The sequence below is a fragment of the Atractosteus spatula genome, chromosome 20, assembly GCF_055471065.1.
Source record: "Atractosteus spatula isolate fAtrSpa1 chromosome 20, fAtrSpa1.hap1, whole genome shotgun sequence".
Lineage (NCBI taxonomy): Eukaryota > Metazoa > Chordata > Actinopteri > Semionotiformes > Lepisosteidae > Atractosteus > Atractosteus spatula.
In genome coordinates, this window is record NC_142725.1 from 14,693,316 (window position 1) to 14,706,154 (window position 12,839).

At 37.2% G+C, this 12,839-nt stretch overlaps 1 protein-coding gene across 1 annotated transcript in view; it reads left to right on the forward strand.

Moving 5' to 3' along the window:
• The window catches only part of nphp4 (nephronophthisis 4), a 127,833-nt gene that overhangs the window by 12,980 nt on the left and 102,014 nt on the right, over positions 1 to 12,839 (forward strand). The gene's annotated exons all lie outside the window — the stretch shown is intronic.

Consider the following 12,839-nt stretch of genomic DNA (forward strand, 5'->3'; position numbering starts at 1 on the left):
ATTCATTTAATCTAACAGAAAACATTAAGCTGTCCTGCATATATTGTATCTGTGTCTCCACTACAATATGGTGCTTTGGTCTGTCACATCCTGTCATGATCTTTATACCCTGATGTATTTGTTGTGGATTGTTTTGACCCGAGTGTTTCTCTACTTTTGACATAAATCTTTCGAAAAGGATTCACTTTCTTCTCAATCCAGGGCTTATTTTGGACAATTCTTAATTGGTATATAGATGTTTTTGGAACTAATGAATCAATATGAACATATATAGTGTCTGTTGATTTATCATTATCAATTATCATATGTGTCAGAACAGGATTAAAGGCTCTGTCCCAGTCAGTACAATCAAAACATCTTTTTGAGCAAGGATTAGATCCATCTGATGGTTTTGACGTTTGCAGCTTTTGTCTGTGGGACAGAGTGAGGTGAGAATCATTAAAAGCATAGGCTCTTTGCAAACAGATTTATATTCTTCTGGACATAATCATAACAGATATAATATCTTATTTTTACATACCTTTTGGCACATACAGGGAAATAGACTCCAACTCACTTGGAGTTACTGGATAACTTTAGCTGCATTCTTATTGTTTGGAGCTATAGGGTTGTACAACAAAATGACAAAAATGTGTACATGGGCCTCCTCTAACAAATCTCCCTCTTGATGCCTTGTTCTTGGTCCAACTATATAGAGGCAACATTTCATTTGTGCTATTTGACATGACTCAGTATAACACAGTAAGCCACTGTGAACACAACCCACAGGTACATTCATGACTAAATCCAGTAAATATATTTGTGCCAGAATGATGACTGGATAAAGAAGATAATCTCATCTGTAAAAAATAGGCACTGCCATTCTGATGCCCAGATGTGCACTATTTGTATTGATCTCCCTAAATAACTAGAACTTCAAACAGTTCGGTTGCACAGGGAATAGATCTGCAAGTACACAGCTACTAGGATTCACATTTATGCTTATTGGAATGTAATTTCCCATGAAATATTCTAGATGCATAATAAGTAATAAGTAGGTCAGGTAGCTCATTTTGTGTGCCAGGTGTTATTACCTTGTAGGCCCAAGCCCAAATGAAACTTGAAGAAGCCTAAATGAATTACCTTTTGTATCATGAGTGGGTGGTGTGATCTATAATGCCTCTTATCTCTAAACAAATTTCCATTGCTGTCACCTGGGCTTGCACTGTGTTTTGAGCTTTTAAATGTCCCTTCATTTTAGGGTTTTGAATACTCTGAAATATAAGTCCTCTCAATCCTGAGATTAGTATTGGACCCTTAGGACTGTATTCAAGAGTCATTTTTCTGTGTTTTTTATAAATGCTTGATGTTGAAGTTGGACAGTAAAACTTTAGACATCTGCAAAGAAAAGCAGGGGAGAATAATGGAAAGTCTCAGTGAATGGGTAATAAGTGTAACGGTGTGATTGTCTCTTATCACATGAAATACACCTGCAGGTAAATCAAGTGAAGGGTATTGTAATTTGTGGTTTAATTATTTCAGTTTTTATTTAGCTGCAAGTATGCTTGTGTTCCAGTTAATAGTGTCTGTGACTGAGCACCTTGTTTTGTTCTCTCTCAGTTAGGGGCTTGTATGGATGGCTGCCAGTATGCTGCTGTGCAGTAAGCTGACTGTCAGGTGACGTTTCTCCCTGGAAGGCAGTCTCCTTTCCTGCCAAAAACCAATATCAAACCATTTCAGCAGCAACATCTGCCTAAACGTATGTGCTTAGCTGTGGCTGATTTCACGGAGTGGAAAACCGTGGTGAATGTGCCTTTGAAAGGTGTTTTACATTTGAGAGACCTGGGGAGCGGCATGAAAAAAACTAACAGAGCCTCCAGATTGTATTATTAAATTGCCCTGAGCAAGTTTCTGTGCATTTAAAATGAGTTAGAAATCAGAGGTTACTGTTTGTTATTAAACCCTGTTATACAGCATTACAAGGAGCATCTGCCTTTAACTAGTTACAGGTTTGCTGTTTATTTTAATCTATAGACCACTCCATGGTAAATATAATTGTCTTGTGTTATATGTGCAATTTATACCTATGGACTTACATTAACAATCTTGCAATCGAAAATCAATTAAAATAACAAACAAATACAAATGATAGGCATGCTTGTTGCTTTCCATATGCATGTACTGTATTTTAAAGTACAAAAATATTGCATGGAAAAATATAATATAAAATGAGTACTGCAGAAAAGTATGTTGAAAAGTGTGTGGCTGTATCTGTTCAGAAACTGTTGTTCACCTGGATCTTATTACTCATTGTGAGAGTGGAGTGTCTATTTTTATTAGGTCATATATGAAAGAGCAGTCAATGTTCATGAGTACTGAAAGCAATTTGAGCTGGGACTATGCCTGTTTCACTAGAAATAACAACACCCAAGAATTAAGTGTGCTGAAGGATTATCGAGTGTTTAGTCAAAATTTGGCTTAACCTGCTTATCTGAGGGCTGACCTTCTGGCCACAGGACGAGGAGGCTGGGACCCCCTGCAGAGTGAGGAGTGGCCAAGGGGCAGCTGCACAGGTGGGGATGGGGTGGAGGTGGGCTTATAGTGTTTAGGTGAGGAAATGACATCATGAGTGATTGCAAATTACTGACAGTCAAGTCATTGAACTGATTGAACTTGGCTGTTGTCATTCCTCCTGAACAAACACCTTTGTTCCTGTGCAGCTTGAACTGTCTTGTGAAAACGTTTACTTTGGGCAAAAACTTCAGGATCTGATTCTTTCTCTTTTTTACATCATACTCTATAGATGTTCCCACATGGCCAAACTCGCATATGACAGGCAAAGATGTGCCCTGTTCCAGTTTCTTTAACAGTTGCTTGTTTTCTGTGTTGATTTTGACACATACTTAAAGCTAAGATAAACAAAAGCACAGAACACTGGAAATGAGGACAGGCTGGGGGCAGTAAACAAGCGTTGCTGGACCACAGGAAATGTGATCCTGACCACCATAAGTGGGCATCCAGCTAACTAAAACAATGCAGGACCACGGATGTGTTCACACCAGACTGTATTATATATGAAGGACATATGTGTTTGCATATTATTTATTATAATTTGTTGTTTTAATGCTGTGTATTAAGGCAGCCACACGCCTCTCTTCCTCTTCTCCCCTTCTTATTCTATTCTATTAAATTCTATATAGATTCTATTCTATCTTCAATATTGTAATTGTGACTGCAGCTCTGTTTTGCAAAGCAAATAATTACAAAAAATAAAAACCTTGGAGCAAAAATCTGGATATTATCTCTTTTGGATTCTGAAATTAGTTTAAAAGTAAGGTAAGCCTCAGTGGGTTTTAAAAGTTTAATGTCTGATGCTGTCCTGTAGAGTTGATGCAGTGTTTGATAATTTTTTATGATACTGTATATTTTTAAGGAAGCTGGTATGTGCTGGCGAGGGTGGGAGGTGGTGGTGTTGCTTTAATATGACAGTTTTGCTGAAGACTAATGCGTTCTAATGTTCCTTTAATGCTTTTTGCTGATTTGCCTAAAGAGTTCTGCAGTGTGGTTTGTAGAAATTCAAAGGAAATGAAAATGCAGCAGGGTGTATTGTGTGGGAGGCCATAGTTTACTTAATCCCATTTGTCTTCATGTATCTAATTTGAAACCCAAAATGTTCAGCTCCCTTGGAAAGCATGGCAGTTTTACAGAAGCTCCACTTTTCTTTTTGTTCTGTTGCAGTTAAGGCATTCAGCACTCTGGGATTTTAGTGCATGCCTTACGTGCACAGTATCCAAGTCATTTGTGTTCATCACCTGAAAATGCAAAGCATCTGCTTAAAAATATCATTCAAAGCAAAAATTTAGAAAAGTTCAAACTACAGAATCTAGAAGTGTTGTTTGAGTTTGGAATTTTAGTTGTTTGAGAAACCTGGTTGTTTTCCTCATACTGCCATATATAATGTTCTAAATCTTTTTGTTGCATGGCAATCCAGTGTCTGAAAGACTGGCATGTCATCTTTGAAATGTCACAGGGTTCACGAATGGAAAAATAAAGTGTGTCACTTGCATCTCTTGGGATGTGGAGGATGAAAGAGAAAAAAGGGTAAAAAGAATTGTCTCTTGTCTCCTCCCTATTTGGCATAAGGAAAAGTTTGTTACCAGTTAAAAAGGTCACTCCTAGTGGGCAGTAGGCTACAGATCTTTCAGTGATGCCAAATAGTAATGACTGAGTGGGAAAATGAGGGGCACTTGATCTGATACTTTAACAAATAATTCAATGGTAAAAAAAGGTTTCATCAGAAACTTCAGAACTAATTTTAAATAACCTCAAATTCAAAATAATTGAAATACATTTTCAGCTTAGTTTTTGTAACACAATAGTTGCAGAAAGTTTACATCCACCTCTTTCATTGGGAGTCTTGCATGAATTTTTTGGGATTAATCATTTAATATTACAACAGCTCCAACAGTTAACTAGGGGTTGAACTCTGGAACATGAATATTTTAATTAACACTTTGTTAACTGTTTGCATTTGGAACTGTAAACTCTTTAGCTCCAAGATACATGAAGATGCATACATTGTATTTTTCCCTCTCCTGTTTTTTTTTTAAATGTAGCCTTGTGACATAACACCCTATAGGTCTGCTTGTTTGGTTTTGTAGAATGTGTGGGGAAATTAGAGGGAATCGTGTGACTTAATGATCCAGTCAAATCTTACACAAAGAACCCATTGATTTATGAGGCAGAAAATGAAACTGAGGAATTGATGACATTTCATCAAACTGTTGATTATTTTCACAAATTATTACACTGCAGTCTCACCACAGTATTACTGGGTGCAAGGCAGTTATGTATGTGTTATTGATTTATATTAATGCCGTTTTGTGTTTAATGGCAATCATAAGGGTGAAAGAACTATTTCAGAGTTTTCCAAAATTCTGGACCTGTCACGCGTGTGGCATGGAATTGAAGAATGTAACGGCAGGCGCATAACCTGTGTGTCAAGTTTAAGAACAATGTATGTAAAAAGTGTTCAGTGTAGGGAACAACCCGTGCAGAGCATGTCAGTTCTTGGATTTCTTCTAAGCTGCATTATGCAAGTGGATTTACTTGTGAAGAGAGAGAGATGCAGCACAGCAGGATTGTGTGTTATAGTGATCACTTCAAAACCAGAAAGCCAAAAATATTGACGTTTTCTCCTTAATGGCCCAATCAAGCTGATTGCAAGATCATTGACAGCAGAGATGATTTCACATCTTTGGCCCCTATTATACTGTGTTACAAAATGGCAATTATTAGAAACAAGCAGCATCCTCAAAGGAGGAATTTTACATGATAAAGAGCAGGCACACCGAGAAGGACCTCAGAGAAAAAAAAACATTTCCAGTACGATTGGCCATATATAATAAAATTACTTATCACAGGTTAGAAATGATAAATTAAAGTTCTTTTACAGTTAAAAGGTAGCTGTTTACAAAACTGCACAACTCCAATAAATAGAGCAAAATTGGACTGTTAATGAGAACTGAGGAATATGTAGCACTGCAGCACACAGTCTTCAGGAATGAAGAATTAATTTGTTCTGGCCTACGTCTCCATTTCTTCAGTGATTAACACTCAACACTTTTCTGTGCTTTATGCTCATTAACTAAAACTTGGCACTAACTGTGGAATGAGAAAAAGAAATATCTTGTTTGTTAATCATGTTGCCTTTCAGTGCATATTTCAGATAAAGTATTTTTTTTGTGTGTTCATAATCCCCTTATAGTAAAAAAAGACATATAAAACTTAAATCTGATGTAGACCTATATTTTTGTTTACTTTTATTCGAGGCTTTCTAGGCTAGTATTCTAAGCTTTAACATTTCCCTTGAAAATGCAGGTGGCAAATATAAGGTTTCTGCTTCCATCATGTAAGAGTTTTAACAGCAGGTTCACCAACCTCTCCAGCTTTGGAGTATAGGAAAATATCCCTACAGTATGTGTTGAATCACTGTAGCTATTAGTTTTAAAACCACATGAGTTGTCTCAGCTCTTTAAATGAATTCTTGGTTTTGCATCCTTTGGCTCTGAAAAAATGAGACATGTTTAAAGACTTTTCACGACTGGCCTAAATCAAATTTCAACCTAACATAAACACAAATTAAAGAAAAATGCGATTTCATTTTGGATTTACTATGGGAAGAGCTGAGACACCTCCAGGCAAGCAAATGGTTGCTGGGTTTGTAATTTGTGAGGTTGGTCTAAGTCTTAATTCAGTCTGGGCTGAAATTTATTTCTTCAGTAAAGTTGCACGTCATCAGCTTTTGTAATGAGACATTGGCAATACATATCACTAGGAAATGCTGCATGTGATTGACTGTCATATTTAATCGTGTTTAATTTTCCACAAAATGAAGCATCTGTCATTTATGGAAGCTCTATAAATAAATCTTTGGGAAGATGATTATATTTTTTGAAGCTCTTTCGTTCTCTAGTCAAGAATGATGTAGCAGTGTCGAGCTAATTAGCTATACTGTTCATGGGGGGATGTCTTCTGAAGGTTTCTTAATTTAACTAAATGAAGGAAAAATTTAAAAGTATGAGTTCATGAGAGTCTGGGGAACAATACTTATGTAACAGTTTGCAGTTCATTCCTTTAATGCCTTTATAAGCCTTTCAGAAAGTCTATGTTCTGTATGAACAGGCTCTAGTGAATTTTCATCTGTTGCTTTATTGTTTTTCCAGTGTGAGTCTGGAACAGTTATGTAACCAATAGTACCAGCAGCCCAAATATCATTTAAATTACACCACGTCTCTGTGTTCGCACTCAACTAGAGGCCAATACGCGATATGTGCTGTTCACTGATTAATTGAATTGCCATTCAGTTAACGGGTTTATCTTTTTTATACAATCCCAGCACAGAGCATATTTATTGTGGCATCTCAGAAAACGTGTTGAACCACTCCTTAAGAGTTCTGTACTAATCTGTACATTACCCCTGGTATTGGATTAAATGAAAGCTGAGCTGCTTTGACCTGCCACAGATTGGGGGAACATCTGGAAACACTAAACTTCCAGGTACCTTATTAATGTAAAGAGTCAACCAGCAGCAGTGAACAAAGCTAACATCCAAAAACCGCATTTTAACATGTGAATGTCACAGCCAATCAAAGCCAAGAAAACGTTTTACAATCAGAGTTTTGTAAACTACATTATCTCAAGCAGATAGGTTAGCAGGAATATTAGTACCCTAACACTTTAGAAGATGCCCACAGCCTGCCATAGGGGAAGAGTGTTCATAGGGGAAGAAAATGAGCACCTTATTATTGTACCAATAGCATTGAAACCCAAAAGAATGGTGCAAGAAGCTAAACTCAGTCTCTTTATCCAGTATCAGCCTTGTGAATATTGTAATGCATAATAAGTTCTATCTTCTGTAGCATGAGTTAAGGAGGTTCGCATGGGTGTCCTGTTTCCATCGGTAACTGCATATTGAAATTGAGACCACTAGTGTCCTCCTTGGTTGAACAAGTCTAATCAATAGTGATAGTTTGGATAGGAAAAGTCCTCTGTGCCAGAAGAAAAGAGTGTTTAAGAAAAGGTTGCAGTATAGTGTCAGTAGGGGCTCAGTAATCCATTGTGACAGGTTGGATCTACTGTGGGACAGCTCTCCATAGGTACAGAATTCTGTCTGCAGAACTGCTGGCAGACTTTCTAAAGAAGAGACAAAAATTGATTTCTACACCTGCCAGCTTGTAGAGGTGGGAAGGAGGAGGGGGATTTAAATGTTAACTACCTGAGTAACAGCCTTAAATTTTGTCATGCCCTTTGTGCATCAGATTAGAAAATAAAAAATGCATCACATAAACACTGCTTCCGTGTTCAAGCAAGGCAGATTGACTCTACAAAAAGAGCAGTGTTACAGCATTATACAGAAGAATTGGTGATGCTGGCCTTTTAAATATATATTCCAACACTGTAACTGACAGGTGCAAATTACCTTACTCATTTGTTAAAGTTGTGAATACTGAGCTCTTATTTTATATATAATGTTAGAATTTGGTGTTGCCAGTAGGTCACAAGTACTTTGCCCACAAGATGAACAGATAATTGACAGGCTATGTAAGCCTGTTTCTGTTTCTTCTACATGTAAATTAGGTTGACAGCTGTTTTAGCCTAAGCTCCAGAGCTAGGAATGGGAACAGTTATGTAATGCTTTCTAACTTCATTTATATCCTTGATTCCCTGAGTGTAGTGGCTTGGGGGAGGATTAATGTATTGTCCTGCTAACACATTGAACCTTTTCTTGACCACCCTTTTCGGGACCTTTTCCCTCTAAATTCATTGACAATCAGGGAACAAGAGCCTGTTTTTTGTACAAATTAATGTACAAATTGCTAATTAATGCAAATAATACCTCCTATTAACTTAATAGGTTTAGGGTTCATATAGGTTAGTTTTGCTGCCTACAGCTATTGGATCTAGGATTGAATTCCAACCCTACAATACCTTCTGCACGGGGTTTGCATGTTCTCTATATGTCTACATGGAGTTGCTCCAGATATACTGGTTTCCTGCTACATCCCAGTGACATGCTGGCGAGGTATCTTTCAGTTGTCGCTGTGTGCTTGTTTGTGTGTTCAGTATGTATGCATACCCTATGATGAACTGGCATGCTAGCTTAGTCTCTAGTCCCAGCTTGCTTTCTTGGTTTCTGGGACAGGCTCCGGACCGCCTCACCTTTTGAAACTTGCCAGGAGAGAAAAAAAACAAATATACAAGTTAAAGTGCCAGAAAAACAAATTGTGAACCCCCAATGTAATTGGGAATTACAGTTTCTTAAAATTATGTATTGTTTGTTTAAGAAAACAAAAGAGTTTTCTCCCATTATTCTCGTTCTTTGGTTGAGGTGATCACTTTTGTACCCTGAAAGTTATATTCCCAAAGCAAAGGCTCATTTCTTCTTTTTTTTTGTCAAAGTTAAGATAAGATCACTTTATTAGCCATATACAATTTCTTGCATTAGAAATTCATCTTTTCACATACCCCAGCTTGCTCTCCATGAGACACACAGACATACAGACAGGGAGAGAAGCTTGGGGTCAGAGCGCAGGGTCAGCCATTTATACGGTGCCTGGAGTTAAGGGCCTTGCTCAGGAGCCCAACGGAGTAGGATTCCCCTGCTGGCCATGGGATTTGAACCGGCAACCTTCCACCCACAGGTACAGATCCTTAGCCACAGAGCCACCGCTCCACCCCGTCACCTGTGCTGTAAAAGTGGAAAAAAGCTGATTCTTGGCTTTTTAAAGAAACTGAATGCTTAAAGACCAGTACTGCCCATGCCTCTCTCATGCACATTCTGTGCCAGAAAATTACCTTTTTAACAAGAGGTTTACTGTCTCTTCAGCATAATAAATATTTCCTGACTTAAATAGAATTTAGATCAACAAAAAATTATATGCTATGTAATCCTGGCCCATGTTACGTCTTCTGAAAATAAAATTGATTGCATTAAAAACTAGTGTGCATTTGAGAAACCATTGTCCGTGTTATTAAGATGAATTGGTCCCTATTTGTTCTGTTGGCAGACAGTGGGCAATCTGCCCTCTTCAAAGCTAATTAATAAGATGGGCAATTTGCCTACAGTTTTCTCACGGAGAAAATTGGGTACATAATTTTAAATTTTGGTGTCTAAGACCACTTAAAATCAGATTTCTTTTAAGGAATTTAACTTTTTAAAGTGAATTAAAAAATGTAGTTTGCAGAATAAATTTTAAGGTACTTCAATTTAAAGCAGATTTTTTGGCAGCGAATGAATGATGATAAGATCAAAATAGAAAATAAAAAGGCTAAATCATAAGACTGGAATGAATGATGATTTTCTTCTCCAGCAGTTTAATGGTATTAACATCTTGAGCCAAAATGTTCCACACACCTCTGTACCATTACAACATAATGACTAATACTGCTGTCTGATTATCTGACTGAAAAATAAGAAAAGCATTGTAAAGATTTGATCATTTTTTTCTCCTGTGGAGCTCTACTTTTTAAAAGCAAGCTCTTTTAACATAGAAGAAAAAGACTGAGACTTTTACAATGCAATGATAAAAGCTCAATGTAGATGTAGATTACAGTTGCCTTTTCTCAATTCATTCACCTGTCATCGATAGTGCTCCCACATTATAATCATTTTACCACTAACAGAGGATGGAAGAGCTGTTCTTGCTGCAATAGATAATGCCTTAATGCCTTTAAGTTATCTCTCTTTGCCTTTGTGATTTTGGGTGAGTACTTACAATTGTGACACTTAGTTAATGGTTCTTTGATAAAGTCATTTTAGGACTAAATAACTTCACATTAGTAAGAAACAAATGGAACCCCTGGAAATTACACTATACAAGCAGTTTTACACTTGATGTGTCCAAAGCCTATAATATCTTGGTGCCTAAGGTGTGACTTTACATATTGAAACCAAGATTAGCCAGGAAAACTACACATGTTTTGTAAATGTTTTTAAAATCTTACAGATGAATGATTTTATTAAACCATATGGGTAAGCAAGATTTTCTAGATAATGATTTACAGGTTATTCACTCATAAAACAATTAGTAAGATCTGAACAATTCTAGAAATATTTCAGACAATTAATACTTCACATTACTTCTATGATTCCATATTTGCAGCATTTCAGACAATAGTGCACTGCCTGGACTACTGTGCTATTATAGACTGTCTACCAGTAGCTTAAGCCATCTCATCTTAGTCACTAAGACACAATAGTTTTGTCTGTAGAAGTAGTCTTAGCAGACCAATGGAAGCACAATACAACATTCTGAGGGTTGGTGGGAACATTCAGAACAATGTGAATGACTCAGCAGCACTCTGTGAGAAGCACGGTGTACAACACCAGCAACCTGTCATTGCTTAGCAGAAAGCAATGATTATTGACACCAGTGCCTGTATAGCTAAAACTTTACAAATAGTGTATTTAGATTCTTATTCCAACACTTTCTTAGTTTATTTTTTCCTGTGGGCTTTTCGTTAGGGTGGCTGAGCCATTTCTGATGAAAAGGGAGCGCTTGTTGTCGAAAATGCTTTTTAACGGCCTCAACTTTTATCTCTGTGGGAGCGTTCCTGATTGTAGTGAACAGTTGCCCTCTGTATAGCTGTCAAACGGTGTAGTTACAGTGTCAATCAAAACTGTAACATGGATTTCCGGACCACAGAGTTCTTAGATGCCATTGTGGTAAAAAGCCACACAGCTGTGACAAAGGAAAAGGAACGTTTAAAAATATGTAATACAGATTGCTGTTATTTAGTGTTTTTCAGCACAAGTATCCCAGCATGTTTTGAAAGGAAAGTGACACAGCAGTGTGCACTAGTGGTTAGGGCTCTGAACTGGAGTGTCATTAGTTCAGAGGCAGGGTAGGATGCTGCTGTGTACCCTTAGGTAAGGTATTTCACTCACATTTCTCCAGCAAATGCCCACCTGTATAAATGCTTTCTTTCAAGGTCATAATTGTAAATGATAATTTTGTTCTTGATTTTTTTATCTGATTAAATAAACAATTAAAAAAAGATATAAATGTTTTATTGATGATGTTTCAGAAGTGTCCGCCTTTAACCTGAGCTCTGAAAAAATACTTTACAATGACCAGCCCACAAAGGAAAGCTTAATTATGGTTTTAATAGGATGACTGTAAGTCAGGGTAAAAACTGATTTGTATTTTGTGGAATCTGACATTAAAATGCTCTGTGGTTAGCAAAACAAGGTCAGCAGAAAAAAAAATCAAATGACATTCTCCTAGTCTACAGTATGGTGCAAAATACTCAAGATTTATTGCAGATCATATGAGTACTGTAAGTCCCTTTTGTTGTATTAGTATATGTAATCAGACTTAAAATATCTTTCTATAGAACATATGCATGTATGTTCTTCCTGCTTGATAGGATGTCAGCTGTTTTACAAAAGGTTTATTGAGGAAACCTCCTACACTGTAATCAGTAGGTCAGGAATTTCTCTCTCCAGTCAGTTGTTTTTATTCAGACATGCAGGATGTGGGGCTGAACATACAGTAGGTGGTGTAAGCAGGTTTCAAGGTCAGAGAGTACACTGAAACCTCTGTCACTTTCTTGAAGGCGAGAGTGAGGCAGACTTGTATTCTCTAGCACTGTAACACTTGATTTAACATGTTGTTAAAATGCCAGAATGTTAGTCCCATTTAACTGACAGGTGATCATTGTTATTTTTTGGCTGTGATATCCTTGTAAAATACGTTTAAACAGCATCCCATGGAGTCAACAAATTTAGCACATCTTGTAATAAGTCATATATTTTTTTATTGTATTGCCACAATGCCATTTGGTCGACTGGGCACCCTGTCCCAGCAGGGCCACCACTTTAGGAGTCCTGGTTACAGTCATGGTTGGATTCAACCCATGTTTGCATCAGCGATCTCTGGTCTTTAGGGCCTATCCTGTGCTCCGAATAAGTGGTAATGTTGCTGCACAGTTTTTGGTTTGATGACTTATGCTTATACCTTACATTCTGACATACTGTCAGCAAATTTCTTTACTTTGGAGAGTATCTTTTTCCAAACTGTCAAGACTCTATATTGTGACCTTTGTCTAAACTGCATCCATTGCCTTTAATTATTTAACAACAATTACTACTACAACACCTACAACAATTACAGAAACAACTACTACTATTATTATACGAAGGAACAAGTAATAGGTTTATTCCAGGCTGAAAAGAGAAGAGAGAAAACACAATGTTTCGGCTATGACGCAGCTTCCCACCTGAACTACTACTACTATTATTATTATTTACTTCTTTCCCTTTGTGATCTAGGATGTTACTTTTCCTCTGGCTGTTT